The sequence below is a fragment of the Pseudophryne corroboree genome, unplaced genomic scaffold (assembly GCF_028390025.1).
Source record: "Pseudophryne corroboree isolate aPseCor3 unplaced genomic scaffold, aPseCor3.hap2 scaffold_316, whole genome shotgun sequence".
Classification (NCBI taxonomy): Eukaryota; Metazoa; Chordata; class Amphibia; order Anura; family Myobatrachidae; genus Pseudophryne; species Pseudophryne corroboree.
In genome coordinates, this window is record NW_026969839.1 from 628,760 (window position 1) to 656,697 (window position 27,938).

A 27,938-nucleotide genomic window follows, 5' to 3' on the forward strand; every position below is an offset into this window, starting at 1 on the left:
TGTTCTAACAGAACACTATCCTCACACAGAATCTGCTAACCTTGAGATAACTAAATGACAGTGTGTAACAGTCTCTTTACTATAAGACTGTTACAAAGTAATATATATATTTGAAGTCAGTCTAGCAGCTGTGTGTTCCAGCAGTTTATAAGACAAAGAAAATCTCCTATTGTGGAATCTAGACACATGGGACTGCTGGCCTGTGTCATACTATTTCTATGTAATACCAGTAACATGTATATAACTGTTACATAATTGTTACAAATGGATAAATCTTTGAGTCAGCCTAGCAGCTGCATGTCCTAACAGGACACCATAAATCCTTTACAGTGTAACAAATTGATTGGTAACACTTAAAGGCTGGAGAGCAGTTATATGCCTTACTAGCATACTCAATATACCACATTATTACACCAGTTACCACGATTATTGACAGCGCATTTGATATATTATATTACCCTCACACTGAGTCTGTTTACCTTTAGATAACTAAGTGACCGAATATGTAACAGTTTCTCTATCATAAGACTGTTACAAAGTGAGATAGATATATTTGGAAGTCAGTCAAACAGCTGTGTGTTTCAGCGGTTTATAAGAAAATTCCTCATTGTGGAATCTGGACCACTAAGGGTTATTATATATATAGCACATGGAATTGCCACATCTCCCTATATGATAATTTCTTTACACTGTAACATAATAAGAATTAACTCTTTAACAGTGTAAATAGAGAGTAATGAATCTCTGACACATGGAATATATTATTTCTTAGATGAATTGGATAAACCATTATGACAGACACTTTGCTTCCTAATAAGAATTGAGGTGGCTATACCTCTAAGGAAAGCATTATTGCCTACGCCTAGATCAGATTAAATAAGATCTGGCTGAATATATGAAGGAAGGTTGCTATTTATATGAGAATTGGAATTGCTATATTCCTTAAGGCAACCCCACCGATTGATATATGTTGTCAATTAAGTATATCTGAACGGCTATATCTGGACCAGATTTAATAAGATCTGGCTGATTATATGAAGGAGGGCTGCTATTTATATTGGAATTGCCATATTCCTTAAGGCAACCGCACCTGTTGGTATATCTCGCCAATTAACTATATCTAAACAGCTAAATTAAAGCTATTCATCATTTTTTTAGTTTGGATATTAATAAATATGATCTTTCCATGATGCATAGAGATTTCCCTATCAAGTGATTCCTTATCCGATATAGAAAGCTATCCCCCTGTGGTATTGAATTTAGGAATATAGTCTTAGGGGACACAGAGAAATAAGTGATCCCCATCTACCTAAGCACCCCACAAATTGGAGGTTAGCTTACCGGTTATACTCAATCACCCCCACAAATTCGCCAATGGGGATGGCTTCCCGGGAGGTAACCCCTATTGAGTGAAGGGAGTTTATAGGATACGACCCAGTGGTACCTGACGACATAGAGACTAACAGCTATTTAATAACATTACGCTAGAAAGTGATTATTAGCAACATATATATCTATATAAACAACCCCGCCAGGGTTGTGCCTTCAAAAATAATCACACACGGACACGCTTTTTAAACCTTTTTTTCACATCTCTTTATTCTTCTTATGCACATGTATGTTAGTTCTGTGATTTTAACCTTTATGTTTCACTGCAGTTTGGGATAATAATATTAATATTTATCCAATTTTAATACATACTTAATAAAGGTTATATTTTATGATTCATTCATTCTGTCCAGTGCGTCAACAGTGCAGATTTCTTCTTGTTTTTTCTCCCAAATTCTATAACAATGACAGTAAATGTTGTTTCTTTTCAAACAGAACTTTCTTGACCATGCTACTTGCTTGAAAGATCTGGGAGCACATGGAAAACAGTACAAACCATGCAGTATCACAAGAGCCTTTATTTGATCTTTCATGAAGATAGAGCAGAATTGAGGACACGTCAACAATTTCTGCCGAAGGTGGTTCATCTTTCCACATGGTGCCTTTGGCCACTGACACCTTCGTTGAGTCAAAGTCTCTGGCTGTGGTCAGAACTTTGAAAATTTATGTCACCAGAACGGTTCAGATTAGGAAAACAGAGGCTCTGTTTGTCCTGTATGCTCCCAACAGGATTGGGTGTCCTGCTTCCATGTAGACCATTATGCGCTGGATCTGTGGTAAGATTCAGCATGCTCATTCCATGGCAGGATTGCCGTTACTGAATTAGGTGAAGACCCATTCTACTAGAAAGGTGGGTTCATCCTGGGCAGCTGGTCGGGGAGTCTCGGCATTGCAACTTTGCCGAGCAGCTATTTAGTAAACACTTTTGCTAAGTTTTACAAGTTTGATACCTTGGCTGATGATAACCTCAAGTTGGGTCATTCGGTGCTGCAGAGTCGTACGCACTCTCCCACCCGTTCAAGAGCTTTGGTATAACCCCATGGTTCTTAATGTGACCCCAGCATCCTCTAGGTCGTATGAGAAAATAGGATTTTAATACCTACCGGTAAATCCTTTTCTCTTAGTCCGTAGAGGATGCTGGGCACCCGTCCCAGTCCATACTGTGTCTGCAGTTATTACTTGTGGTTATACACATGTTATGTTATGGTTCTGGTCAGCTTTTTGCTGCAATTGTTCATGCCGTTGGCTTGTGTTCTGTTGAATGCCACGTTCTGCGGCATGCTTAAGGTGTGAGCTGGTAAGATGCTCACCTTAGTTTAACAATAAATCCTTTCCTCGAAATGTCCGTCTCCCTGGGCACAGTTCCTATAACTGGAGTCTGGAGGAGGGGCATAGAGGGAGGAGCCAGTTCACACCCTTTGAAAGTCTTAAAGTGCCCATGTCTCTTGCGGATCCCGTCTATACCCCATGGTTCTTAATGTGACCCCAGCATCCTCTACGGACTAAGAGAAAAGGATGCCCTTGCGCACTATCCTGACTTCTCCTCCCGTCTGCTTACTTTGTGCCTTCCAATGCACAATGCGAACTACAGGTGGTGCTGCAGGGCCCACACCCTTTTACTTGCCTTACAGAACAGCTCTGGAGCTGTTACAGTGCCCAGCTGCTGCAAGAAATCAGCTTGAATGCTTCAGGGGATGGGGCATGGCCAACATGAGCCCCACACCAAAGGAGGGTGGGGGTGTTTAATGCGAACTAGGGGTCATCCAAGCACCGCAAAAGGCCGCCATGCCCTGCATGCCCCTTTTCTCTTTTCATATGCAGATGAGGGTTCCAGCCAACTTTGGCCCACATCTTGGATGACATCACCGTATGCAAATCCGTCTTCTGCAGACCTTCCCCCAGGAATGCTTGTACTAGTTGTTGCATATGGTTTGATATTTGATGGTGCTTCAATATTAGGCAGCCTTCCACCCTCCCATGTTCATCTGAACAGATGTGGTCTCCCTGCAGTTGTTGTCCCCAGACGAGAGTTCCCTTGTGCGTCCTCAGTTGAATCTCCTTAACTTGACGGGGGAGGGGCTGCCCGAGCAGCCACCCTCCCCAGCCCTATCCCAACTCATACTTATTTTGCATATGAGATCTCTTGATCATGAAGATTGTTCTCACAGGGTGAGGTTCATCCATTATATTTTAAAATAGGAAGGTACAAATTACATATTTGAATTGCATCTATGTGCTGGATTCAAATGTCCCCCCCCCCCCCCCCCCTTCCTTTCTCAATTGTGCCCGTCAGCAGCTATTCTAAGGTTGCTGCCAATGGGTGTGACACATTAATTTCTTCTGTGGGGTACACTGGACTCCACAAGGATTCACATTGGGGTGTAGAGTAGGATCTTGATCTGAGGCACCAACCGGCTCAAAGCTTTTGACTGTTCCCAAGATGCTCAGCGCATCCTCCTCTATAACCCCGCTTCCATGAACAGGGAGCTCAGTTTGTAGTTGGTGCCTTCAGTAGCAGGCCACTTAACAGGGGCCTGCCTCAGGCAGCCTATTCTTAGCTATTAATTTTGACAAGAAAAGAAGAACTTGTTTTATGAGAATCTACAAGGGCTGCAGCAGGCTAGGTCTAATAGACATCTTTACTGCAGCTTCATCACTCCCAGCGGCGCTGTATACTCCCGTGCCCTGGTTGCTGGGTCACTGCAGCGGAGGCTCCAGTTTCTTCCTAAGGTCAGTCACACACACACCGCCCTTCCGGATCACGAGGCCGCTGATGAAGGGGAGCGTGGCCGTAGGGGGTGGACCGTGTGCGCACTGGCGTGGACACTGATTACTGGGCAGCCGCTCCACTAGCCACCAGGTACAGTTAAGGAGCACAGGTCTGGGAGTTTTACTCCTATATTAACCCAATTTTGTACTGCCCGCAGCGCATTGTGATAGGTAATAGGGCCTGATTCAGGTTGGAATGCAATCACAATAAGCGATCCAACTGCAAAAATTGCTAACAGCATACGCATGTGCCTGCATTTTCTGCGGCACCCCGCAGAGAATGCGATCGCCTCTGCCTGTCAATCGGGGCGGGGGGGGAGAGGGGGGTCAGCAACACTCCATTTCCAAGTCAGGGATGGAGCGGTGCGGGGGCAAGGCTTCAAAATGGGGTCTGCAACGGAGGAGACACAGGGGGCGTGGTCACAGCGGCTGTATGACATCACATTCAGCCGCTGTGATCACAAAAATGGTGGCGGCTTCCTGCGCGCACATACAGTCTGCACCAGCAGGAGGCTACACCATTTTTTATGATCACGCTGAACTGCAGTGCGACTGCAATTACAGCATGGTCAAGAATGGAGGCGTCATGCTGGGTGGCCATGCCCTGTCACTGTGCAGGAGCCAGCACCGCACACACACTAGTCCCCGGGTGCAGCCCCCAACCCCCGGGACACCCGGAGCAACAAAATGTAGATTCAGGCCACCAGGCCACGCCCCTACCTATGAAACCATGCCTCCTTTTTACCATTGCGCTGCTTATCTGCGCGCACTGCATTACAATCTCCTTCGCCACCTCTCTGGGTGTCACCAGTGATAGTGACACCTCTGCCATGCTTGTAGCAGCTGGTCCTAAGATCTACACCTCAAGCCCTGAGTGTTTGCCCTTGTGACTTGTTGATCATCATAGCGAAGCAGATGCTTACAGAAAACTGCAGGGGCTTAGATTGAAAATAAAAAAATTGATGGGTATAAGGTAGAGAGGAGCGGGTTCGGTTCTCCGAGAACCGAATTCCCGACGAACTCCACGTGGTTTACACTGGTCCGAGGCAGGCTCGGTTGTTCCCGCCTGACTCGGAAAACCTGAACAAGGGAAAATGTCATCATCCCGCTGTCGGATTCTCTCGAGATTCGGATTCCATAAAAAGAGCTGCGCGTTGCCGCCATTTTTACTCGTGCATTGAAGAGAGAGCGGAGAGGACGTGGCTATGTTCTCTCAGTGGAAATCTCAATATCAGTGCTCAGTATCAGTGGTTACTTATTGCTGCTCAGTAATACTAGTAGTGTGTCTCTCCTGCTCAGTGTCAGTTCTCAGTAGTATCCTCATCAGTGCTCAGTATCACTGCTCATTGTCTTGTGCTGCATTGTGGTGCTCAGCATACTACAGTACATTACTAATAGTCCAGTGCTGCATCTTGCTGCTCAGTGTCAGTTCTAGTATCCTCATCAGTGCTCACTATCACTGCTCATTACATTGTGGTGTTCTGTATACTACAGTAACATAGTAATATAGTAACATATAGTAACATAGTTTTTGAGGTTGAATAGAGGCAAATTGCCCATCGTGTTCAACCTGTTTTAAGTTGTGATGATTCTACATACTTGCTGAATAATGTTTTATGACTAGTTAGCTACTATAACTCATGTTACCCCCGGATTAACCATGTTGATATTTTAAGTATTATAACCTTGGATAGCTTTTTCATTCAGAAATGTATCCATTCCTTTTTTAAATCCAATTACAGAGTCCGCCATTACCACCTTCCCTGGCAGGGAATTCCACATCCTGATTGCCCTAACAGTGAACATCATAGTATCTCACCTGGCAGGTAAGTAGGAGTTGGGCTAGAGCTGTGGAGGATTGCTGCTCGGGCACCCCCTGTCAAGTGAAGGAGATCCAACTGAGGCAGCACAAGGGAACTCTCGAAAGAAGAACAAGGCTAGAGGAAGATCTGAGACAAAGAAATCTGACTTTTACCAGAGCTGACCAGAGGAAAGCACAAACGCAGTCCCCCACTACCACAAATAATGCAGTCGAGTTTCCCACATTTGGGGAAATCACAGGGGTCAGCATACCCAGAGTGCAATGAATGAACCTCACCCTGGGAGAACAATCTTCATGACCATGGTATCTCCTATGCAAAATAAGTATGATTTGGGATAGGGCTGGGGAGGGCCGCTGCTCAGGCACATCTCTGTCAAGTAAAGGAGATTCAACTGAGGCAACACAAGGGAACTCTCATCTGGGGACAACAACTGCAGGGAGAACACATATTTTCAGATGAACATGGGAGGGCAGAAGGCTGCCTAACACTGAAGCACCCCCAAACAACAAACCAAATGCAACTACTAGTGCAAGCATTCCTGGGGGAAGGCCTGCAGCAGATGGATTTGCATATGGTGATGTCATCCAAGCAGTGGGTCAAAGTTGGCTTCAACCCTCGTCTGCATATGAAAATAAAAAAGGGGTGTGCAGGGCATGGCGGCCTTTTGCGGCGCTTGGATGACCCCTAGTTTGCATTAAACACCTCCACCTTCCTTCGGTGTGGGGCTCATGTTGGCTATGCCCCAGCCCCTGAAGCATTCAAGCTGATTTCTTGCAGCAGCTGGGCACTGTAACAGCTCCAGAGCTGCTCTGTAAAGCAAGTAAAAGGGTGTGGGCCCTGCAGCACTACCTGTAGTTTGCATTGTGCGTTGGAAGGCACAAAGTAAGCAGACGGGAGAAGTCAGGATAGTGCACAAGGGCATAGAAGGGAGCGGCTCAAGAAAAGAGAAGTGGAAACAGACAGCAAACTAGGCTGGAGAGAGACCTGAGACAAAGAGATCTGAATTATACGAGAGCCGACCAGAGGAAACACAAATTATGTAATCAAGTGTCCCACATTTGGGGAAATCGTAGGAGCAGCACACCCAGAGTGCATTGGGTGAGCCTTGCCCTGGGAGAAGCACCTTCCTGATCATAGTATCTCACCTGGGAGGTAAGTAGGAGTTGGGCTAGAGCTGGGGAGGGTCGCTGTTCGGGCACCCCCCTGTCAAGTGAAGGAGATCCAACTGAGGCAGCACAAGGAAACTCTTGAAAAAAGAACAAGGCTAGAGGAAGATCTGAGACAAAGAAATCTGACTTTTACCAGAGCTGACCAGAGGAAAGCACAAACACAGTCCCCCACTACCACAAATAATGCAGTCGAGTTTCCCACATTTGGGGAAATGACAGGGGTCAGCATACCCAGAATGCAATGAATGAACCTCACCCTGGGAGAACAATCTTCATGACAATGGTATCTCCTATGCAAAATAAGTATGATTTGGGATAGGGCTGGGGAGGGCCGCTGCTCAGGCACATCTCTGTCAAGTAAAGGAGATTCAACTGAGGCAGCACAAGGGAACTCTCATCTGGGGACAACAACTGCAGGGAGAACACATATTTTCAGATGAACATGGGAGAGCAGAAGGCTGCCTAATACTGAAGCACCCCCAAACAACAAACCAAATGCAACAACTAGTACAAGCATTCCTGGGAAAAGGTCTGCAGAAGACGGATTTGCATGCGGTGATGTCATCCAAGCAGTGGGCCAAAGTTGGCTGGAACCCTCATCTGCATATGAAAAGAGAAAAGGGGTATGCAGGGCATGGCGGCCTTTTGCGGCGCTTGGATGACCCTTAGTTCGCATTAAACACCTCCACCCTCCATCGGTGTGGGGCTCATGTTGGCTATGCCCCAGCCCCTGAAGCATTCAAGCTGATTTCTTGCAGCAGCTGGGCACTGTAACAGCTCCAGAGCTGCTCTGTAAGGCAAGTAAAAGGGTGTTGGCCCTGCAGCACTACCTGTAGTTTGCATTGTGCGTTGGAAGGCACAAAGTAAGCAGACAGTAGAAGTCAGGAGAGTGCACAAGGGCAAGGGCAGGGGCTCAAGAAAAGAGAAGTGGAAACAGACAGCAAACTAGGCTGGAGAGAGACCTGAGACAAAGAGATCTGAATTATACGAGTAGCCGACCAGAGGAAACACAAATTATGTAGTCAAGTGTCCCACATTTGGGGAAATCGTAGGAGCAGCACACCCAGAGTGCAATGGGTGAGCCTTGCCCTGGGAGAAGCACCTTCCTGATCATAGTATCTCACCTGGCAGGTAAGTAGGAGTTGGGCTAGAGCTGGGGAGGGTCGCTGCTCGGGCACCCCCCTGTCAAGTGAAGGAAATCCAACTGAGGCAGCACAAGGAAACTCTCAAAAAAAGAACAAGGCTAGAGGAAGATCTGAGACAAAGAAATCTGACTTTTACCAGAGCTGACCAGAGGAAAGCACAAACACAGTCCCCCACTACCACAAATAATGCAGTCGAGTTTCCCACATTTGGGGAAATCACAGGGGTCAGCATACCCAGAATGCAATGAATGAACCTCACCCTGGAAGAACAATCTTCATGACCATGGTATCTCCTATGCAAAATAAGTATGATTTGGGATAGGGCTGGGGAGGGCCGCTGCTCAGGCACATCTCTGTCAAGTAAAGGAGATTCAACTGAGGCAGCACAAGAGAACTCTCATCTGGGGACAACAACTGCAGGGAGAACACATATTTTCAGATGAACATGGGAGAGCAGAAGGCTGCCTAATACTGAAGCACCCCAAACAACAAACCAAATGCAACAACTAGTACAAGCATTCCTGGGGGAAGGTCTGCAGAAGACGTATTTGCATACGGTGATGTCATCCAAGCAGTGGGCCAAAGTTGGCTGGAACCCTCATCTGCATATGAAAAGAGAAAAGGGGTATGCAGGGCATGGCGGCCTTTTGCGGCGCTTGGATGACCCTTAGTTCGCATTAAACACCTCCACCCTCCGTCGGTGTGGGGCTCATGTTGGCTATGCCCCAGCCCCTGAAGCATTCAAGCTGATTTCTTGCAGCAGCTGGGCACTGTAACAGCTCCAGAGCTGCTCTGAAAGGCAAGTAAAAGGGTGTGGGCCCTGCAGCACTACCTGTAGTTTGCATTGTGCGTTGGAAGGCACAAAGTAAGCAGACAGGAGAAGTCAGGAGAGTGCACAAGGGCATAGAAGGCAGCGGCTCAAGAAAAGAGAAGTGGAAACAGACAGCAAACTAGGCTGGAGAGAGACCTGAGACAAAGAGATCTGAATTATACGAGAGCCGACCAGGGGAAACACAAATTATGCAGTCAAGTTTCCCACATTTGGGGAAATCGCAGGAGCAGCACACCCAGAGTGCAATGGGTGAGCCTTGCCCTGGGAGAAGCACCTTCATGATCATAGTATCTCACCTGGCAGTTATGTAGGAGTTGGGCTAGAGCTGGGGAGGGTCGCTGCTCGGGTACCCCCCTGTCAAGTGAAGGAGATCAAACTGAGGCAGCACAATGGAACTCTCGAAAGAAGAACAAGGCTAGAGGAAGATCTGAGACAAAGAAATCTGACTTTTACCAGAGCTGACCAGAGGAAAACACAAACACAGTCCCCCACTACCACAAATAATGCAGTTGAGTTTCCCACATTTGGGGAAATCACAGGGGTCAGCATACCCAGAATGCAATGAATGAACCTCACCCTGGGAGAACAATCTTTATGACCATGGTATCTCCTATGCAAAATAAGTATGATTTGGGATAGGGCTGGGGAGGGCCGCTGCTCAGGCACATCTCTGTCAAGTAAAGGAGATTCAACTGAGGCAGCACAAGGGAACTCTCATCTGGGGACAACAACTGCCGGGAGAACACATATTTTCAGATGAACATGGGAGGGCAGAAGGCTGCCTAATACTGAAGCACCCCCAAACAACAAACCAAATGCAACAACTAGTACAAGCATTCCTGGGGGAAGGTCTGCAGAAGACGGATTTGCATACAGTGATGTCATCCAAGCAGTGGGCCAAAGTTGGCTGGAACCCTCATCTGCATATGAAAAGAGAAAAGGGGTATGCAGGGCATGGCGGCCTTTTGCGGCGCTTGGATGACCCTTAGTTCGCATTAAACACCCCCACCCTACTTCGGTGTGGGGCTCATGTTGGCCATGCCCCAGCCCCTGAAGCATTCAAGCTGATTTCTTGCAGCAGCTTGGCACTGTAACAGCTCCAGAGCTGCTCTGTAAGGCAAGTAAAAGGGTGTGGGCCCTGCAGCACTACCTGTAGTTTGCATTGTGCATCGGAAGGCACAAAGTAAGCAGACAGGAGGAGAAGTCAGGATAGTGCACAAGGGTATAGAAGGGAGGGGCTCAAGAAAAAAGAAGTGGAAACAGACAGCAAACTAGGCTGGAGAGAGACCTGAGACAAAGAGATCTGAATTATATGAGAGCCGACTAGGGGAAACACAAATTATGCAATCAAGTTTCCCATATTTGGGGAAATCGCAGGGGCAGCACACCCAGAGTGCAATGGGTGAGCCTTGCCCTGGGAGAAGCAACTTCATGATCATAGTATCTCACCTGGCAGGTAAGTAGGAGTTGGGCTAGAGCTGGGGAGGGTCGCTGCTCGGGCACCCCCCTGTCAAGTGAAGGAGATCCAACTGAGGCAGCACAAGGGAACTCTTGAAAGAAGAACAAGGCTAGAGGAAGATCTGAGACAAAGAAATCTGACTTTTACCAGAGCTGACCAGAGGAAAGCACAAACACAGTCCCCCACTACCACAAATAATGCAGTTGAGTTTCCCACATTTGGGGAAATCACAGAGGTCAGCATACCCAGAACGCAATGAATGAACCTAACCCTGGGAGAACAATCTTCATGACCATGGTATCTCCTATGCAAAATAAGTATGATTTGGGATAGGGCTGGGGAGGGCCGCTGCTCAGGCACATCTCTGTCAAGTAAAGGAGATTCAACTGAGGCAGCACAAGGGAACTCTCATCTGGGGACAACAACTGCAGGGAGAACACATATTTTCAGATGAACATGGGAGGGCAGAAGGCTGCCTAATACTGAAGCACCCCCAAACAACAAACCAAATGCAACAACTAGTGCAAGCATTCCTGGGGGAAGGCCTGCCGCAGATGGATTTGCATATGGTGATGTCATCCAAGCAGTGGGTCAAAGTTGGCTTCAACCCTCGTCTGCATATGAAAAGAGAAAAGGGGCATGCAGGGCATGGCGGCCTTTTGCGGCGCTTGGCTGACCCCTAGTTTGCATTAAACACCTCCACCCTCCGTCGGTGTGGGGCTCATGTTGGCTATGCCCCAGCCCCTGAAGCATTCAAGCTGATTTCTTGCTGCAGCTGGGCACTGTAACAGCTCCAGAGCTGCTCTGTAAGGCAAGTAAAAGGGTGTGGGCCCTGCAGCACTACCTGTAGTTTGCATTGTGCGTTGGAAGGCACAAAGTAAGCAGATAGGAGAAGTCTGGAGAGTGCACAAGGGCATAGAAGGCAGCGGCTCAAGAAAAGAGAAGTGGAAACAGACAGCAAACTAGGCTGGAGAGAGACCTGAGACAAAGAGATCTGAATTATACGAGAGCCGACCAGGGGAAACACAAATTATGCAGTCAAGTTTCCCACAGGAGTATATAGGATACGACCCAGTGGTACCTGACGACATAGATACTAACAGCTATTTAATAACATTACGCTAGAAAGTGATTATTTGCAACATATATATCTATATAAACAACCCCGCCAGGGTTGTGCCTTCAAAAATAATCACACACGGACACGCTTTTTAAACCTTTTTTTCACATCTCTTTATTCTTCTTATGCACATGTATGTTAGTTCTGTGATTTTAACCTTTATGTTTCACTGCAGTTTGGGATAATAATATTAATATTTATCCAATTTTAATACATACTTAATAAAGGTTATATTTTATGATTCATTCATTCTGTCCAGTGCGTCAACAGTGCAGATTTCTTCTTGTTTTTTCTCCCAAATTCTATAACAATGACAGTAAATGTTGTTTCTTTTCAAACAGAACTTTCTTGACCATGCTTCTTGCTTGAAAGATCTGGGAGCACATGGAAAACAGTACAAACCATGCAGTATCACAAGAGCCTTTATTTGATATTTCATGAAGATAGAGCAGAATTGAGGACACGTCAACTATTTCTGCCGAAGGTGGTTCATCTTTCCACATGGTGCCTTTGGCCACTGACACCTTCGTTGAGTCAAAGTCTCTGGCTGTGGTCAGAACTTTGAAAATTTATGTCACCAGAACGGTTCAGATTAGGAAAACAGAGGCTCTGTTTGTCCTGTATGCTCCCAACAGGATTGGGTGTCCTGCTTCCATGTAGACAATTATGCGCTGGATCTGTGGTAAGATTCAGCATGCTCATTCCACGGCAGGATTGCCGTTACTGAATTAGGTGAAGACCCATTCTACTAGAAAGGTGGGTTCATCCTGGGCAGCTGGTCGGGGAGTCTCGGCATTGCAACTTTGCCGAGCAGCTATTTAGTAAACACTTTTGCTAAGTTTTACAAGTTTTAGAGTAAAGGAGATTCAACTGAGGCAGCACAAGGGAACTCTCATCTGGGGACAACAACTGCAGTGAGAACACATATTTTCAGATGAACATGGGAGGGCAGAAGGCTGCCTAATACTGAAGCACCCCCAAACAACAAACCAAATGCAACAACTAGTACAAGCATTCCTGGGGGAAGGTCTGCAGAAGACGGATATGCATATAGTGATGTCATCCAAGCAGTGGGCCAAAGTTGGCTGGAACCCTCATCTGCATATGAAAAGAGAAAAGGGGTATGCAGGGCATGGCGGCCTTTTGCGGCGCTTGGATGACCCTTAGTTCGCATTAAACACCCCCACCCTCCTTCGGTGTGGGGCTCATGTTGGCCATGCCCCAGCCCCTGAAGCATTCAAGCTGATTTCTTGCAGCAGCTTGGCACTGTAACAGCTCCAGAGCTGCTCTGTAAGGCAAGTAAAAGGGTGTGGGCCCTGCAGCACTACCTGTAGTTTGCATTGTGCATTGGAAGGCACAAAGTAAGCAGACAGGAGGAGAAGTCAGGATAGTCCACAAGGGTATAGAAGGGAGGGGCTCAAGAAAAAAGAAGTGGAAACAGACAGCAAACTAGGCTGGAGATAGACCTGAGACAAAGAGATCTGAATTATATGAGAGCCGACCAGGGGAAACACAAATTATGCAGTCAAGTTTCCCACATTTGGGGAAATCGCAGGGGCAGCACACCCAGGTGAGATACTATAATCAGGAAGGTGCTTCTATACCCTTGTGCACTATCCTGACTTCTATACCCTTGTGCACTATCCTGACTTCTCCTCCCGTCTGCTTACTTTGTGCCTTCCAATGCACAATGCAAACTACAGGTAGTGCTGCAGGGCCCACACCCTTTTACTTGCCTTACAGAGCAGCTCTGGAGCTGTTACAGTGCCCAGCTGCTGCAAGAAATCAGCTTGAATGCTTCATGGGATGGGGCATGGCCAACATGAGCCCCACACCAAAGGAGGGTGGGGGTGTTTAATGCGATCTAGGGGTCATCCAAGCACCGCAAAAGGCCGCCATGCCCTGCACGCCCCTTTTCTCTTTTCATATGCAGATGAGGGTTGAGGCCAACTTTGACCCACTGCTTGGATAACATCACCATATGCAAATCCATCTGCTGCAGGCCTTCCCCCAGGAATGCTTGCACTAGTTGTTGCATTTGGTTTGTTGTTTGGGGGTGCTTCAGTATTAGGCAGCCTTCTGCCCTCCCATGTTCATCTGAAAATATGTGTTCTCCCTGCAGTTGTTGTCCCCATATGAGAGTTCCCTTGTGCTGCCTCAGTTGAATCTCCTTTACTTGACAGAGATGTGCCTGAGCAGCGGCCCTCCCCAGCCCTATCCCAAATCATACTTATTTTGCATAGGAGACACCATGGTCATGAAAATTGTTCACCCAGGGTGAGGTTCATTCATTGCATTCTGGGTATGCTGACCCCTGTGATTTAACCAAATGTGGGAAACTCGCCTGCATTATTTGTGGTAGTTGGGGACTGTGTTTGTGTTTTCCGCTGGTCAGCTCTGGTAAAAGTCAGATTTCTTTGTCTCAGATCTTCCTCTAGCCTTGTTCTTCTTTCGAGAGTTCCATTGTGCTGCCTCAGTTGGATCTCCTTCACTTGACAGGGGGGTGCCCGAGCAGCGACCCTCCCCAGCTCTAGCCCAACTCCTACTTACCTGCCAGGTGAGATACTATGATCTTGAAGGTGCTTCTCCCAGGGCAAGGCTCAACCATTGCACTCTGGGTGTGCTGCCCCTGCGATTTCCCCAAATATGGGAAACTTGACTGCATAATTTGTGTTTCCCCTGGTCGGCTCTCGTATAATTCAGATCTCTTTGTCTCAGGTCTCTCTCCAGCCTAGTTTGCTGTCTGTTTCCACTTCTCTTTTCTTGAGCCGCTCCCTTCTATGCCCTTGCGCACTATCCTGACTTCTCCCGTCTGCTTACTTTGTGCCTTCCAACGCACAATGCGAACTACAGGTAGTGCTGCAGGGCCCACACCCTTTTATTTGCCTTACAGAGCAGCTCTGGAGCTGTTACAGTGCCCAGCTGCTGCAAGAAATCAGCTTGAATGCTTCAGGGGCTGGGGCATAGCCAACATGAGCCCCACACCGAAGGAGGGTGGAGGTGTTTAATGCGAACTAGGGGTCATCCAAGCGCCGCAAAAGGCCGCCATGCCCTGCATAACCCTTTTCTCTTTTCATATGCAGATGAGGGTTCCAGCCAACTTTGGCCCACTGCTTGGATGACATCACCGTATGCAAATTCGTCTCCTGCAGACCTTCCCCCAGGAATGCTTGTACTAGTTATTGCATATGGTTTGATATTTGATGGTGCTTCAGTATTAGGCAGCCTTCCGCCCTCCCATGTTCATCTGAAAAAATGTGGTCTCCCTGCAGTTGTTGTCCCCAGACGAGAGTTCCCTTGTGCTTCCTCAGTTGAATCTCCTTAACTTGACGGGGGAGGGGCTTGCCCGAGCAGCCACCCTCCCCAGCCCTATCCCAACTCATACTTATTTTGCATATGAGATCTCTATATCATGAAGATTGTTATCACAGGGTGAAGTTCATCCATTATATTTTAAAATAGGAAGGTTCAAATTACATATTTGAATTGCATCTATGTGCTGGATTCAAATGTCCCCCCCCCCTTCCTTTCTCAATTGTGCCCGTCAGCAGCTATTCTAAGGTTGCTGCCAATGGGTGTGACACATTAATTTCTTCTGTGGGGTACACTGGACTCCACAAGGATTCACATTGGGGTGTAGAGTAGGATCTTGATCTGAGGCACCAACCGGCTCAAAGCTTTTGACTGTTCCCAAGATGCTCAGCGCATTCTCCTCTATAACCCCGCTTCCATGAACAGGGAGCTCAGTTTGTAGTTGGTGCCTTCAGTAGCAGGCCACTTAACAGGGGCCTGCCTCAGGCAGCCTATTCTTAGCTATTAATTTTGACAAGAAAATAAGAACTTTTTTTATGAGAATCTACAAGGGCTGCAGCAGGCTAGGTCTAATAGACATCTTTACTGCAGCTTCATCACTCCCAGCGGCGCTGTATACTCCCGTGCCCTGGTTGCTGGGTCACTGCAGCGGAGGCTCCGGTTTCTTCCTAAGGTCAGTCACACACGCACCGCCCTTCCGGATCACGAGGCCGCTGATGAAGGGGAGCGTGGCCGTAGGGGGTGGACCGTGTGCGCACTGGCGTGGACACTGATTACTGGGCTGCCGCTCCACGAGCCACCAGGTACAGTTAAGGAGCACAGGTCTGGGGTTTTTTCTCCCATATTAAACCAATTTTGTACTGCCCGCAGCGCATTGTGATAGGTAATAGGGCCTGATTCAGGTTGGATTGCAATCACAGTAAGCGATCCAACTGCAAAAATTGCTAAGAGCATACGCATGTGCCTGCATTTTCTGCGGCACCCCGCAGAGAATGCGATCGCCTCTGCCTGTCAATCGGGGCAGGGGGGGAGAGGGGGGTCAGCAACACTCCATTTCCAAGTCAGGGATGGAGCGGTGCGGGGGCAAGGCTTCAAAATGGGGTCTGCAACGGAGGAGACACAGGGGGCGTGGTCACAGCGGCTGTATGACATCACATTCAGCCGCTGTGATCACAAAAATGGTGGCGGCTTCCTGCGCGCACATACAGTCTGCACCAGCAGGAGGCTACACCATTTTTTATGATCACGCTGAACTGCAGTGCGACTGCAATTACAGATTGGTCAAGAAGGGAGGCGTCATGCTGGGTGGCCATGTCCTGTCACTGTGCAGGAGCCAGCACCGCTCACACACTAGTCCCCGGGTGCAGCCCCCAACCCCCGGGACACCCGGAGCAACAAAATGTAGATTCAGGCCACCAGGCCACGCCCCTACCTATGAAACCATGCCTCCTTTTTACCATTGCGCTGCTTATCTGCGCGCACTGCATTACAATCTCCTTCGCCACCTCTCTGGGTGTCACCAGTGATAGTGACACCTCTGCCATGCTTGTAGCAGCTGGTCCTAAGATCTACGCCTCAAGCCCTGAGTGTTTGCCCTTGTGACTTGTTGATCATCATAGCGAAGCAGATGCTTACAGAAAACTGCAGGGGCTTAGATTGAAAATAAAAAAATATATGGGTATAAGGTAGAGAGGAGCGGGTTCGGTTCTCCGAGAACCGAATTCCCCACGAACTCCACGTGGTTTACACTGGTCCGAGGCAGGCTCGGTTGTTCCCGCCTGACTCGGAAAACCTGAACAAGGGAAAATGTCATCATCCCGCTGTCGGATTCTCGCGAGATTCGGATTTCATATAAAGAGCTGCGCGTTGCCGCCATTTTTACTCGTGCATTGAAGAGGGAGCGGAGAGGACGTGGCTATGTTCTCTCAGTGGAAATCTCAATATCAGTGCTCAGTATCAGTGGTTACTTATTGCTGCTCAGTAATACTATTAGTGTGTCTCTCCTGCTCAGTGTCAGTTCTCAGTAGTATCCTCATCAGTGCTCAGTATCACTGCTCATTGTCTTGTGCTGCATTGTGGTGCTCAGCATACTACAGTACATTACTAATAGTCCAGTGCTGCATCTTGCTGCTCAGTGTCAGTTCTAGTATCCTCATCAGTGCTCACTATCACTGCTCATTACATTGTGGTGTTCTGTATACTACAGTAACATAGTAATATAGTAACATATAGTAATATAGTTTTTGAGGTTGAAAAGAGGCAAATTGCCCATCGTGTTCAACCTGTTTTAAGTTGTGATGATTCTACATACTTGCTGAATAATGTTTTATGACTAGTTAACTACTACAACTCATGTTACCCCCGGATTAACCATGTTGATATTTTAAGTATTATAACCTTGGATAGCTTTTTCATTCAGAAATGTATCCATTCCTTTTTTAAATCCAATTACAGAGTCCGCCATTACCACCTTCCCTGGCAGGGAATTCCACATCCTGATTGCCCTAACAGTGAAGATCATAGTATCTCACCTGGCAGGTAAGTAGGAGTTGGGCTAGAGCTGTGGAGGATTGCTGCTTGGGCACCCCCTGTCAAGTGAAGGAGATCCAACTGAGGCAGCACAAGGGAACTCTCGAAAGAAGAACAAGGCTAGAGGAAGATCTGAGACAAAGAAATCTGACTTTTACCAGAGCTGACCAGAGGAAAGCACAAACACAGTCCCCCACTACCACAAATAATGCAGTCGAGTTTCCCACATTTGGGGAAATCACAGGGGTCAGCATACCCAGAATGCAATGAATGAACCTCACCCTGGGAGAACAATCTTCATGACCAAGGTATCTCCTATGCAAAATAAGTATGATTTGGGATAGGGCTGGGGAGGGCCGCTGCTCAGGCACATCTCTGTCAAGTAAAGGAGATTCAACTGAGGCAGCACAAGGGAACTCTCATCTGGGGACAACAACTGCAGGGAGAACACATATTTTCAGATGAACATGGGAGGGCAGAAGGCTGCCTAAAACTGAAGCACCCCCAAACAACGAACCAAATGCAACTACTAGTGCAAGCATTCCTGGGGGAAGGCCTGCAGCAGATGGATTTGCATATGGTGATGTCATCCAAGCAGTGGGTCAAAGTTGGCTTCAACCCTCGTCTGCATATGAAAAGAAAAAAGGGGTGTGCAGGGCATGGCGGCCTTTTGCGGCGCTTGGATGACCCCTAGTTCGCATTAAACACCTCCACCCTCCTTCGGTGTGGGGCTCATGTTGGCTATGCCCCAGCCCCTGAAGCATTCAAGCTGATTTCTTGCAGCAGCTGGGCACTGTAACAGCTCCAGAGCTGCTCTGTAAAGCAAGTAAAAGGGTGTGGGCCCTGCAGAACTACCTGTAGTTTGCATTGTGCGTTGGAAGGCACAAAGTAAGCAGATGGGAGAAGTCAGGATAGTGCACAAGGGTATAGAAGGGAGGGGCTCAAGAAAAAAGAAGTGGAAACAGACAGCAAACTAGGCTGGAGAGAGACCTGAGACAAAGAGATCTGAATTATATGAGAGCCGACCAGGGGAAACACAAATTATGCAGTCAAGTTTCCCACATTTGGGGAAATCGCAGGGGCAGCACACCCAGAGTGCAATGGGTGAGCCTTGCCCTGGGAGAAGCATCTTCATGATCATAGTATCTCACCTGGCAGGTAAGTAGGAGTTGGGCTAGAGCTGGGGAGGGTCGCTGCTCGGGCACCCCCCTGTCAAGTGAAGGAGATCCAACTGAGGCAGCACAAGGGAACTCTCGAAAGAAGAACAAGGCTAGAGGAAGATCTGAGACAAAGAAATCTGACATTTACCAGAGCTGACCAGAGGAAAGCACAAACACAGTCCCCCACTACCACAAATAATGCAGTTGAGTTTCCCACATTTGGGGAAATCACAGGGGTCAGCATACCCAGAATGCAAAGAATGAACCTAACCCTGGGAGAACAATCTTCATGACCATGGTATCTCCTATGCAAAATAAGTATGATTTGGGATAGGGCTGGGGAGGGCCGCTGCTCAGGCACATCTCTGTCAAGTAAAGGAGATTCAACTGAGGCAGCACAAGGGAACTCTCATCTGGGGACAACAACTGCAGGGAGAACACATATTTTCAGATGAACATGGGAGGGCAGAAGGCTGCCTAATACTGAAGCACCCCCAAACAACAAACCAAATGCAACAACTAGTGCAAGCATTCCTGGGGGAAGGCCTGCAGCAGATGGATTTGAATATGGTGATGTCATCCAAGCAGTGGGTCAAAGTTGGCTTCAACCCTCGTCTGCATATGAAAAGAATAAAGGGGTGTGCAGGGCATGGCGGCCTTTTGCGGCGCTTGGATGACCCCTAGTTCGCATTAAACACCTCCACCCTCCTTCGGTGTGGGGCTCATGTTGGCTATGCCCCAGCCCCTGAAGCATTCAAGCTGATTTCTTGCAGCAGCTTGGCACTGTAACAGCTCCAGAGCTGCTCTGTAAGGCAAGTAAAAGGGTGTGGGCCCTGCAGCACTACCTGTAGTTTGCATTGTGCATTGGAAGGCACAAAGTAAGCAGACAGGAGGAGAAGTCAGGATAGTGCACAAGGGTATAAAAGGGAGGGGCTCAAGAAAAAAGAAGTGGAAACAGACAGCAAACTAGGCTGTAGAGAGACCTGAGACAAAGAGATCTGAATTATACGAGAGCCGACCAGGGGAAACACAAATTCTGCAGTCAAGTTTCCCACATTTGGGGAAATCGCAGGGGCAGCACACCCAGAGTGCAATGGGTGAGCCTTGCCCTGGGAGAAGCACCTTCATGATCATAGTATCTCACCTGGCAGGTAAGTAGGAGTTGGGCTAGAGCTGGGGAGGGTCGCTGCTCGGGCACCCCCCTGTCAAGTGAAGGAGATCCAACTGAGGCAGCACAAGGGAACTCTCGAAAGAAGAACAAGGCTAGAGGAAGATCTGAGACAAAGAAATCTGACTTTTACCAGAGCTGACCAGAGGAAAACACAAACACAGTCCCCCACTACAACAAATAATGCAGTCGAGTTTCCCACATTTGGGGAAATCACAGGGGTCAGCATACCCAGAATGCAATGAATGAACCTCACCCTGCGAGAACAATCTTCATGACCATGGTATCTCCTATGCAAAATAAGTATGATTTGGGATAGGGCTGGGGAGGGCCGCTGCTCAGGCACATCTCTGTCAAGTAAAGGAGATTCAACTGAGGCAGCACAAGGGAACTCTCATCTGGGGACAACAACTGCAGGGAGAACACATATTTTCAGATGAACATGGGAGGGCAGAAGGCTGCCTAATACTGAAGCACCCCCAAACAACAAACCAAATGCAACAACTAGTGCAAGCATTCCTGGGGGAAGGCCTGCAGCAGATGGATTTGCATATGGTGATGTCATCCAAGCAGTGGGTCAAAGTTGGCTTCAACCCTCGTCTGCATATGAAAAGAGAAAAGGGGCGTGCAGGGCATGGCGGCCTTTTGCGGCGCTTGGATGACCCCTAGTTCGCATTAAACACCTCCACCCTCCTTCGGTGTGGGGCTCATGTTGGCTATGCCACAGCCCCTGAAGCATACAAGCTGATTTCTTGCAGCAGCTGGGCACTGTAACAGCTCCAGAGCTGCTCTGTACGGCAAGTAAAAGGGTGTGGGCCCTGCAGCACTACCTGTAGTTTGGAAGGCACAAAGTAAGCAGACGGGAGAAGTCAGGATAGTGCGCAAGGGCATAGAAGGGAGCAGCTCAAGAAAAGAGAAGTGGAAACAGACAGCAAACTAGGCTGGAGAGAGACCTGAGACAAAGAGATCTGAATTATACGAGAGCCGACCAGGGGAAACACAAATTATGCAGTCAAGTTTCCCACATTTGGGGAAATCGCAGGAGCAGCACACCCAGAGTGCAATGGGTGAGCCTTGCCCTGGGAGAAGCACCTTCATGATCATAGTATCTCACCTGGCAGGTAAGTAGGATTTGGGCTAGAGCTGGGGAGGGTCGCTGCTCGGGTACCCCCCTGTCAAGTGAAGGAGATCCAACTGAGGCAGCACAAGGGAACTCTCGAAAGAAGAACAAGGCTAGAGGAAGATCTGAGACAAAGAAATCTGACTTTTACCAGAGCTGACCAGAGGAAAGCACAAACACAGTCCCCCACTACCACAAATAATGCAGTCGAGTTTCCCACATTTGGGGAAATCACAGGGGTCAGCATACCCAGAATGCAATGAATGAACCTCACCCTGGGAAAACAATCTTCATGACCATGGTATCGCCTATGCAAAATAAGTATGATTTGGGATAGGGCTGGGGAGGGCCGCTGCTCAGGCACATCTCTGTCAAGTAAAGGAGATTCAACTGAGGCAGCACAAGGGAACTCTCATCTGGGGACAACAACTGCAGGGAGAACACATATTTTCAGATGAACATGGGAGGGCAGAAGGCTGCCTAATACTGAAGCACCCCCAAACAACAAACCAAATGCAACAACTAGTGCAAGCATTCCTGGGGGAAGGCCTGCAGCAGATGGATTTGCATATGGTGATGTCATCCAAGCAGTGGGTCAAAGTTGGCTTCAACCCTCGTCTGCATGTGAAAAGAGAAAAGGGGCGTGCAGGGCATGGCGGCCTTTTGCGGCGCTTGGATGACCCCTAGTTCGCATTAAACACCTCCACCCTCCTTCGGTGTGGGGCTCATGTTGGCTATGCCTCAGCCCCTGAAGCATTCAAGCTGATTTCTTGCAGTAGCTGGGCTCTGTAACAGCTCCAGAGCTGCTCTGTACGGCAAGTAAAAGGGTGTGGGCCCTGCAGCACTACCTGTAGTTTGCATTGTGCATTGGAAGGCACAAAGTAAGCAGACGGGAGAAGTAAGGATAGTGCGCAAGGGCATAGAAGGGAGCGGCTCAAGAAAAGAGAAGTGGAAACAGACAGCAAACTAGGCTGGAGAGAGACCTGAGACAAAGAGATCTGAATTACATGAGAGCCGACCAGGGAACACTCAAATTATGCAGTCAAGTTTCCCACATTTGGGGAAATCGCAGGGGCAGCACACCCAGAGTGCAATGGGTGAGCCTTGCCCTGGGAGAAGCACCTTCATGATCATAGTATCTCACCTGGCAGGTAAGTAGGAGTTGGGCTAGAGCTGGGGAGGGTCGCTGCTCGGGCACCCCCCTGTCAAGTGAAGGAGATCCAACTGAGGCAGCACAAGGGAACTCTCGAAAGAAGAACAAGGCTAGAGGAAGATCTGAGACAAAGAAATCTGACTTTTACCAGAGCTGACCAGAGGAAAACACAAACACAGTCCCCCACTACAACAAATAATGCAGTCGAGTTTCCCACATTTGGGGAAATCACAGGGGTCAGCATACCCAGAATGCAATGAATGAACCTCACCCTGGGAGAACAATCTTCATGACCATGGTATCTCCTATGCAAAATAAGTATGATTTGGGATAGGGCTGGGGAGGGCCGCTGCTCAGGCACATCTCTGTCAAGTAAAGGAGATTCAACTGAGGCAGCACAAGGGAACTCTCATCTGGGGACAACAACTGCAGGGAGAACACATATTTTCAGATGAACATGGGAGGGCAGAAGGCTGCCTAATACTGAAGCACCCCCAAACAACAAACCAAATGCAACAACTAGTGCAAGCATTCCTGGGGGAAGGCCTGCAGCAGATGGATTTGCATATGGTGATGTCATCCAAGCAGTGGGTCAAAGTTGGCTTCAACCCTCGTCTGCATATGAAAAGAGAAAAGGGGCGTGCAGGGCATGGCGGCCTTTTGCGGCGCTTGGATGACCCCTAGTTCGCATTAAACACCTCCACCCTCCTTCGGTGTGGGGCTCATGTTGGCTATGCCACAGCCCCTGAAGCATACAAGCTGATTTCTTGCAGCAGCTGGGCACTGTAACAGCTCCAGAGCTGCTCTGTACGGCAAGTAAAAGGGTGTGGGCCCTGCAGCACTACCTGTAGTTTGGAAGGCACAAAGTAAGCAGACGGGAGAAGTCAGGATAGTGCGCAAGGGCATAGAAGGGAGCAGCTCAAGAAAAGAGAAGTGGAAACAGACAGCAAACTAGGCTGGAGAGAGACCTGAGACAAAGAGATCTGAATTATACGAGAGCCGACCAGGGGAAACACAAATTATGCAGTCAAGTTTCCCACATTTGGGGAAATCGCAGGAGCAGCACACCCAGAGTGCAATGGGTGAGCCTTGCCCTGGGAGAAGCACCTTCATGATCATAGTATCTCACCTGGCAGGTAAGTAGGATTTGGGCTAGAGCTGGGGAGGGTCGCTGCTCGGGTACCCCCCTGTCAAGTGAAGGAGATCCAACTGAGGCAGCACAAGGGAACTCTCGAAAGAAGAACAAGGCTAGAGGAAGATCTGAGACAAAGAAATCTGACTTTTACCAGAGCTGACCAGAGGAAAGCACAAACACAGTCCCCCACTACCACAAATAATGCAGTCGAGTTTCCCACATTTGGGGAAATCACAGGGGTCAGCATACCCAGAATGCAATGAATGAACCTCACCCTGGGAAAACAATCTTCATGACCATGGTATCGCCTATGCAAAATAAGTATGATTTGGGATAGGGCTGGGGAGGGCCGCTGCTCAGGCACATCTCTGTCAAGTAAAGGAGATTCAACTGAGGCAGCACAAGGGAACTCTCATCTGGGGACAACAACTGCAGGGAGAACACATATTTTCAGATGAACATGGGAGGGCAGAAGGCTGCCTAATACTGAAGCACCCCCAAACAACAAACCAAATGCAACAACTAGTGCAAGCATTCCTGGGGGAAGGCCTGCAGCAGATGGATTTGCATATGGTGATGTCATCCAAGCAGTGGGTCAAAGTTGGCTTCAACCCTCGTCTGCATGTGAAAAGAGAAAAGGGGCGTGCAGGGCATGGCGGCCTTTTGCGGCGCTTGGATGACCCCTAGTTCGCATTAAACACCTCCACCCTCCTTCGGTGTGGGGCTCATGTTGGCTATGCCTCAGCCCCTGAAGCATTCAAGCTGATTTCTTGCAGTAGCTGGGCTCTGTAACAGCTCCAGAGCTGCTCTGTACGGCAAGTAAAAGGGTGTGGGCCCTGCAGCACTACCTGTAGTTTGCATTGTGCATTGGAAGGCACAAAGTAAGCAGACGGGAGAAGTAAGGATAGTGCGCAAGGGCATAGAAGGGAGCGGCTCAAGAAAAGAGAAGTGGAAACAGACAGCAAACTAGGCTGGAGAGAGACCTGAGACAAAGAGATCTGAATTACATGAGAGCCGACCAGGGAACACTCAAATTATGCAGTCAAGTTTCCCACATTTGGGGAAATCGCAGGGGCAGCACACCCAGAGTGCAATGGGTGAGCCTTGCCCTGGGAGAAGCACCTTCATGATCATAGTATCTCACCTGGCAGGTAAGTAGGAGTTGGGCTAGAGCTGGGGAGGGTCGCTGCTCGGGCACCCCCCTGTCAAGTGAAGGAGATCCAACTGAGGCAGCACAAGGGAACTCTCGAAAGAAGAACAAGGCTAGAGGAAGATCTGAGACAAAGAAATCTGACTTTTACCAGAGCTGACCAGAGGAAAACACAAACACAGTCCCCCACTACAACAAATAATGCAGTCGAGTTTCCCACATTTGGGGAAATCACAGGGGTCAGCATACCCAGAATGCAATGAATGAACCTCACCCTGGGAGAACAATCTTCATGACCATGGTATCTCCTATGCAAAATAAGTATGATTTGGGATAGGGCTGGGGAGGGCCGCTGCTCAGGCACATCTCTGTCAAGTAAAGGAGATTCAACTGAGGCAGCACAAGGGAACTCTCATCTGGGGACAACAACTGCAGGGAGAACACATATTTTCAGATGAACATGGGAGGGCAGAAGGCTGCCTAATACTGAAGCACCCCCAAACAACAAACCAAATGCAACAACTAGTGCAAGCATTCCTGGGGGAAGGCCTGCAGCAGATGGATTTGCATATGGTGATGTCATCCAAGCAGTGGGTCAAAGTTGGCTTCAACCCTCGTCTGCATATGAAAAGAGAAAAGGGGCGTGCAGGGCATGGCGGCCTTTTGCGGCGCTTGGATGACCCCTAGTTCGCATTAAACACCTCCACCCTCCTTCGGTGTGGGGCTCATGTTGGCTATGCCACAGCCCCTGAAGCATACAAGCTGATTTCTTGCAGCAGCTGGGCACTGTAACAGCTCCAGAGCTGCTCTGTACGGCAAGTAAAAGGGTGTGGGCCCTGCAGCACTACCTGTAGTTTGGAAGGCACAAAGTAAGCAGACGGGAGAAGTCAGGATAGTGCGCAAGGGCATAGAAGGGAGCAGCTCAAGAAAAGAGAAGTGGAAACAGACAGCAAACTAGGCTGGAGAGAGACCTGAGACAAAGAGATCTGAATTATACGAGAGCCGACCAGGGGAAACACAAATTATGCAGTCAAGTTTCCCACATTTGGGGAAATCGCAGGAGCAGCACACCCAGAGTGCAATGGGTGAGCCTTGCCCTGGGAGAAGCACCTTCATGATCATAGTATCTCACCTGGCAGGTAAGTAGGATTTGGGCTAGAGCTGGGGAGGGTCGCTGCTCGGGTACCCCCCTGTCAAGTGAAGGAGATCCAACTGAGGCAGCACAAGGGAACTCTCGAAAGAAGAACAAGGCTAGAGGAAGATCTGAGACAAAGAAATCTGACTTTTACCAGAGCTGACCAGAGGAAAGCACAAACACAGTCCCCCACTACCACAAATAATGCAGTCGAGTTTCCCACATTTGGGGAAATCACAGGGGTCAGCATACCCAGAATGCAATGAATGAACCTCACCCTGGGAAAACAATCTTCATGACCATGGTATCGCCTATGCAAAATAAGTATGATTTGGGATAGGGCTGGGGAGGGCCGCTGCTCAGGCACATCTCTGTCAAGTAAAGGAGATTCAACTGAGGCAGCACAAGGGAACTCTCATCTGGGGACAACAACTGCAGGGAGAACACATATTTTCAGATGAACATGGGAGGGCAGAAGGCTGCCTAAAACTGAAGCACCCCCAAACAACAAACCAAATGCAACAACTAGTGCAAGCATTCCTGGGGGAAGGCCTGCAGCAGATGGATTTGCATATGGTGATGTCATCCAAGCAGTTGGTCAAAGTTGGCTTCAACCCTCGTCTGCATGTGAAAAGAGAAAAGGGGCGTGCAGGGCATGGCGGCCTTTTGCGGCGCTTGGATGACCCCTAGTTCGCATTAAACACCTCCACCCTCCTTCGGTGTGGGGCTCATGTTGGCTATGCCTCAGCCCCTGAAGCATTCAAGCTGATTTCTTGCAGTAGCTGGGCTCTGTAACAGCTCCAGAGCTGCTCTGTACGGCAAGTAAAAGGGTGTGGGCCCTGCAGCACTACCTGTAGTTTGCATTGTGCATTGGAAGGCACAAAGTAAGCAGACGGGAGAAGTAAGGATAGTGCGCAAGGGCATAGAAGGGAGCGGCTCAAGAAAAGAGAAGTGGAAACAGACAGCAAACTAGGCTGGAGAGAGACCTGAGACAAAGAGATCTGAATTACATGAGAGCCGACCAGGGAACACTCAAATTATGCAGTCAAGTTTCCCACATTTGGGGAAATCGCAGGGGCAGCACACCCAGAGTGCAATGGGTGAGCCTTGCCCTGGGAGAAGCAACTTCATGATCATAGTATCTCACCTGGCTTTTAAGTAGGAGTTGGGCTAGAGCTTGGGAGGGTCGCTGCTCGGGCACCCCCCTGTCAAGTGAAGGAGATCCAACTGAGGCAGCACAAGGGAACTCTCGAAAGAAGAACAAGGCTAGAGGAAGATCTGAGACAAAGAAATATGACTTTTACCAGAGCTGACCAGAGGAAAGCACAAACACAGTCCCCCACTACCACAAATAATGCAGTCGAGTTTCCCACATTTGGGGAAATCACAGGGGTCAGCATACCCAGAATGCAATGAATGAACCTAACCCTGGGAGAACAATCTTCATGACCATGGTATCTCCTATGCAAAATAAGTATGATTTGGGATAGGGCTGGGGAGGGCCGTTGCTCAGGCACATCTCTGTCAAGTAAGTTGCATTTGATTTGTTGTTTGGGGGTGCTTCAGTATTAGGCAGCCTTCTGCCCTACCATGTTCATCTGAAAATATGTGTTCTCCCTGCAGTTGTTGTCCCCAGATGAGAGTTCCCTTGTGCTGCCTCAGTTGAATCTCCTTTTGGAGAAGACCTCAATAAGATTGTAGCTGATCTGGCTACTGCTAAAACAGCTTGCCTACCTAGTATGACTCCTACCACGCAGAAGGCTAAAAGTACTTTTCTTGGCCCTTTCATCTTCCAGGTAAAGCGTACCCAAGGTCAGGCATACCCAAAGCAAGCTCATGTTTCCAGACCTGCCAAGCCCAGACTGAAGCAATCCTGGGCTGCCCATCAGCCTGCTTCCAAAACGGACAAGCCTGCCGCATGACGGTGCAGGCCTCCCTCTGGGGGATCCCAGGGTGGGGGGCCCGACTTCTAGGTTTGGCAAAGAAAGGTATAATTCTAAGCTAGAGAATTCTGTTTGGAGCTCACCTTGCACTTTGTGAAGAAATAATCAGCATTGTGGCTGAGCAGATACATGTAGTGTGTGGCTGCAAACTGCATGGATCTGCTGCGTTGTAATGCTGATTCTTTTTTTTTTGCAAAGTACCAATAGCTTCATATAATGTTCACAATTTTTATGCAGGATCAAATAGCTCAATAGGTAGGGTGTTTGATTAGAATTCAACAGGTTATAGGTTTGAATCGTGGGTATGGTAGTTTGAGATGTGTTATTTAATAAAGTATGTTGTTCTGACTGCTGGCATCCTATCACCTGGGATATCATACTAAATAAATGGAGGTGATCAAATTTTTTTTTTTAACTAGGGACAATT

The 27,938-nt window shown here is 48.4% G+C and overlaps 26 non-coding genes and 2 pseudogenes across 26 annotated transcripts; 2 read left to right on the top strand and 26 right to left on the bottom strand.

Annotated features, from left to right (window-relative positions):
- Positions 1-6,143: 6,143 nt before the first annotated feature.
- On the bottom strand, positions 6,144-6,307 carry LOC135017376 (U1 spliceosomal RNA). The gene has a single exon (XR_010215205.1). It is a non-coding gene; the product is annotated as a U1 spliceosomal RNA (small nuclear RNA).
- Positions 6,308-6,978: 671 nt separating this feature from the next.
- On the bottom strand, positions 6,979-7,141 carry LOC135017551 (U1 spliceosomal RNA). Its single transcript, XR_010215352.1, has one exon. It is a non-coding gene; the product is annotated as a U1 spliceosomal RNA (small nuclear RNA).
- A 152-nt stretch (positions 7,142-7,293) lies between these two features.
- LOC135017322 (U1 spliceosomal RNA) lies at positions 7,294-7,457 on the bottom strand. The gene has a single exon (XR_010215151.1). It is a non-coding gene; the product is annotated as a U1 spliceosomal RNA (small nuclear RNA).
- Positions 7,458-8,125: 668 nt separating this feature from the next.
- Positions 8,126-8,289, bottom strand: LOC135017505 (U1 spliceosomal RNA). The gene has a single exon (XR_010215319.1). It is a non-coding gene; the product is annotated as a U1 spliceosomal RNA (small nuclear RNA).
- Positions 8,290-8,441: 152 nt separating this feature from the next.
- Positions 8,442-8,605, bottom strand: LOC135017615 (U1 spliceosomal RNA). The gene has a single exon (XR_010215412.1). It is a non-coding gene; the product is annotated as a U1 spliceosomal RNA (small nuclear RNA).
- Positions 8,606-9,275: 670 nt separating this feature from the next.
- LOC135017514 (U1 spliceosomal RNA) lies at positions 9,276-9,438 on the bottom strand. The gene has a single exon (XR_010215326.1). It is a non-coding gene; the product is annotated as a U1 spliceosomal RNA (small nuclear RNA).
- A 152-nt stretch (positions 9,439-9,590) lies between these two features.
- On the bottom strand, positions 9,591-9,754 carry LOC135017613 (U1 spliceosomal RNA). The gene has a single exon (XR_010215410.1). It is a non-coding gene; the product is annotated as a U1 spliceosomal RNA (small nuclear RNA).
- A 702-nt stretch (positions 9,755-10,456) lies between these two features.
- Positions 10,457-10,591, bottom strand: LOC135017530 (U1 spliceosomal RNA; annotated as a pseudogene).
- Positions 10,592-10,743: 152 nt separating this feature from the next.
- Positions 10,744-10,907, bottom strand: LOC135017301 (U1 spliceosomal RNA). Its single transcript, XR_010215131.1, has one exon. It is a non-coding gene; the product is annotated as a U1 spliceosomal RNA (small nuclear RNA).
- Positions 10,908-13,932: 3,025 nt separating this feature from the next.
- LOC135017424 (U1 spliceosomal RNA) lies at positions 13,933-14,096 on the top strand. The gene has a single exon (XR_010215249.1). It is a non-coding gene; the product is annotated as a U1 spliceosomal RNA (small nuclear RNA).
- Positions 14,097-14,248: 152 nt separating this feature from the next.
- Positions 14,249-14,411, top strand: LOC135017525 (U1 spliceosomal RNA). Its single transcript, XR_010215336.1, has one exon. It is a non-coding gene; the product is annotated as a U1 spliceosomal RNA (small nuclear RNA).
- Positions 14,412-17,715: 3,304 nt separating this feature from the next.
- LOC135017272 (U1 spliceosomal RNA) lies at positions 17,716-17,879 on the bottom strand. Its single transcript, XR_010215102.1, has one exon. It is a non-coding gene; the product is annotated as a U1 spliceosomal RNA (small nuclear RNA).
- A 692-nt stretch (positions 17,880-18,571) lies between these two features.
- LOC135017446 (U1 spliceosomal RNA) lies at positions 18,572-18,713 on the bottom strand (annotated as a pseudogene).
- Positions 18,714-18,865: 152 nt separating this feature from the next.
- Positions 18,866-19,029, bottom strand: LOC135017268 (U1 spliceosomal RNA). The gene has a single exon (XR_010215098.1). It is a non-coding gene; the product is annotated as a U1 spliceosomal RNA (small nuclear RNA).
- Positions 19,030-19,703: 674 nt separating this feature from the next.
- Positions 19,704-19,866, bottom strand: LOC135017470 (U1 spliceosomal RNA). Its single transcript, XR_010215291.1, has one exon. It is a non-coding gene; the product is annotated as a U1 spliceosomal RNA (small nuclear RNA).
- A 152-nt stretch (positions 19,867-20,018) lies between these two features.
- On the bottom strand, positions 20,019-20,182 carry LOC135017346 (U1 spliceosomal RNA). Its single transcript, XR_010215174.1, has one exon. It is a non-coding gene; the product is annotated as a U1 spliceosomal RNA (small nuclear RNA).
- A 659-nt stretch (positions 20,183-20,841) lies between these two features.
- On the bottom strand, positions 20,842-21,004 carry LOC135017418 (U1 spliceosomal RNA). The gene has a single exon (XR_010215243.1). It is a non-coding gene; the product is annotated as a U1 spliceosomal RNA (small nuclear RNA).
- A 152-nt stretch (positions 21,005-21,156) lies between these two features.
- Positions 21,157-21,320, bottom strand: LOC135017288 (U1 spliceosomal RNA). Its single transcript, XR_010215118.1, has one exon. It is a non-coding gene; the product is annotated as a U1 spliceosomal RNA (small nuclear RNA).
- A 671-nt stretch (positions 21,321-21,991) lies between these two features.
- On the bottom strand, positions 21,992-22,154 carry LOC135017468 (U1 spliceosomal RNA). Its single transcript, XR_010215289.1, has one exon. It is a non-coding gene; the product is annotated as a U1 spliceosomal RNA (small nuclear RNA).
- Positions 22,155-22,306: 152 nt separating this feature from the next.
- On the bottom strand, positions 22,307-22,470 carry LOC135017292 (U1 spliceosomal RNA). The gene has a single exon (XR_010215122.1). It is a non-coding gene; the product is annotated as a U1 spliceosomal RNA (small nuclear RNA).
- Positions 22,471-23,129: 659 nt separating this feature from the next.
- On the bottom strand, positions 23,130-23,292 carry LOC135017419 (U1 spliceosomal RNA). Its single transcript, XR_010215244.1, has one exon. It is a non-coding gene; the product is annotated as a U1 spliceosomal RNA (small nuclear RNA).
- A 152-nt stretch (positions 23,293-23,444) lies between these two features.
- LOC135017289 (U1 spliceosomal RNA) lies at positions 23,445-23,608 on the bottom strand. Its single transcript, XR_010215119.1, has one exon. It is a non-coding gene; the product is annotated as a U1 spliceosomal RNA (small nuclear RNA).
- Positions 23,609-24,279: 671 nt separating this feature from the next.
- LOC135017469 (U1 spliceosomal RNA) lies at positions 24,280-24,442 on the bottom strand. The gene has a single exon (XR_010215290.1). It is a non-coding gene; the product is annotated as a U1 spliceosomal RNA (small nuclear RNA).
- Positions 24,443-24,594: 152 nt separating this feature from the next.
- Positions 24,595-24,758, bottom strand: LOC135017293 (U1 spliceosomal RNA). The gene has a single exon (XR_010215123.1). It is a non-coding gene; the product is annotated as a U1 spliceosomal RNA (small nuclear RNA).
- A 659-nt stretch (positions 24,759-25,417) lies between these two features.
- LOC135017420 (U1 spliceosomal RNA) lies at positions 25,418-25,580 on the bottom strand. The gene has a single exon (XR_010215245.1). It is a non-coding gene; the product is annotated as a U1 spliceosomal RNA (small nuclear RNA).
- Positions 25,581-25,732: 152 nt separating this feature from the next.
- LOC135017290 (U1 spliceosomal RNA) lies at positions 25,733-25,896 on the bottom strand. The gene has a single exon (XR_010215120.1). It is a non-coding gene; the product is annotated as a U1 spliceosomal RNA (small nuclear RNA).
- Positions 25,897-26,567: 671 nt separating this feature from the next.
- LOC135017550 (U1 spliceosomal RNA) lies at positions 26,568-26,730 on the bottom strand. The gene has a single exon (XR_010215351.1). It is a non-coding gene; the product is annotated as a U1 spliceosomal RNA (small nuclear RNA).
- A 152-nt stretch (positions 26,731-26,882) lies between these two features.
- LOC135017266 (U1 spliceosomal RNA) lies at positions 26,883-27,046 on the bottom strand. Its single transcript, XR_010215097.1, has one exon. It is a non-coding gene; the product is annotated as a U1 spliceosomal RNA (small nuclear RNA).
- Between the last annotated feature and the right edge of the window lie 892 nt (positions 27,047-27,938).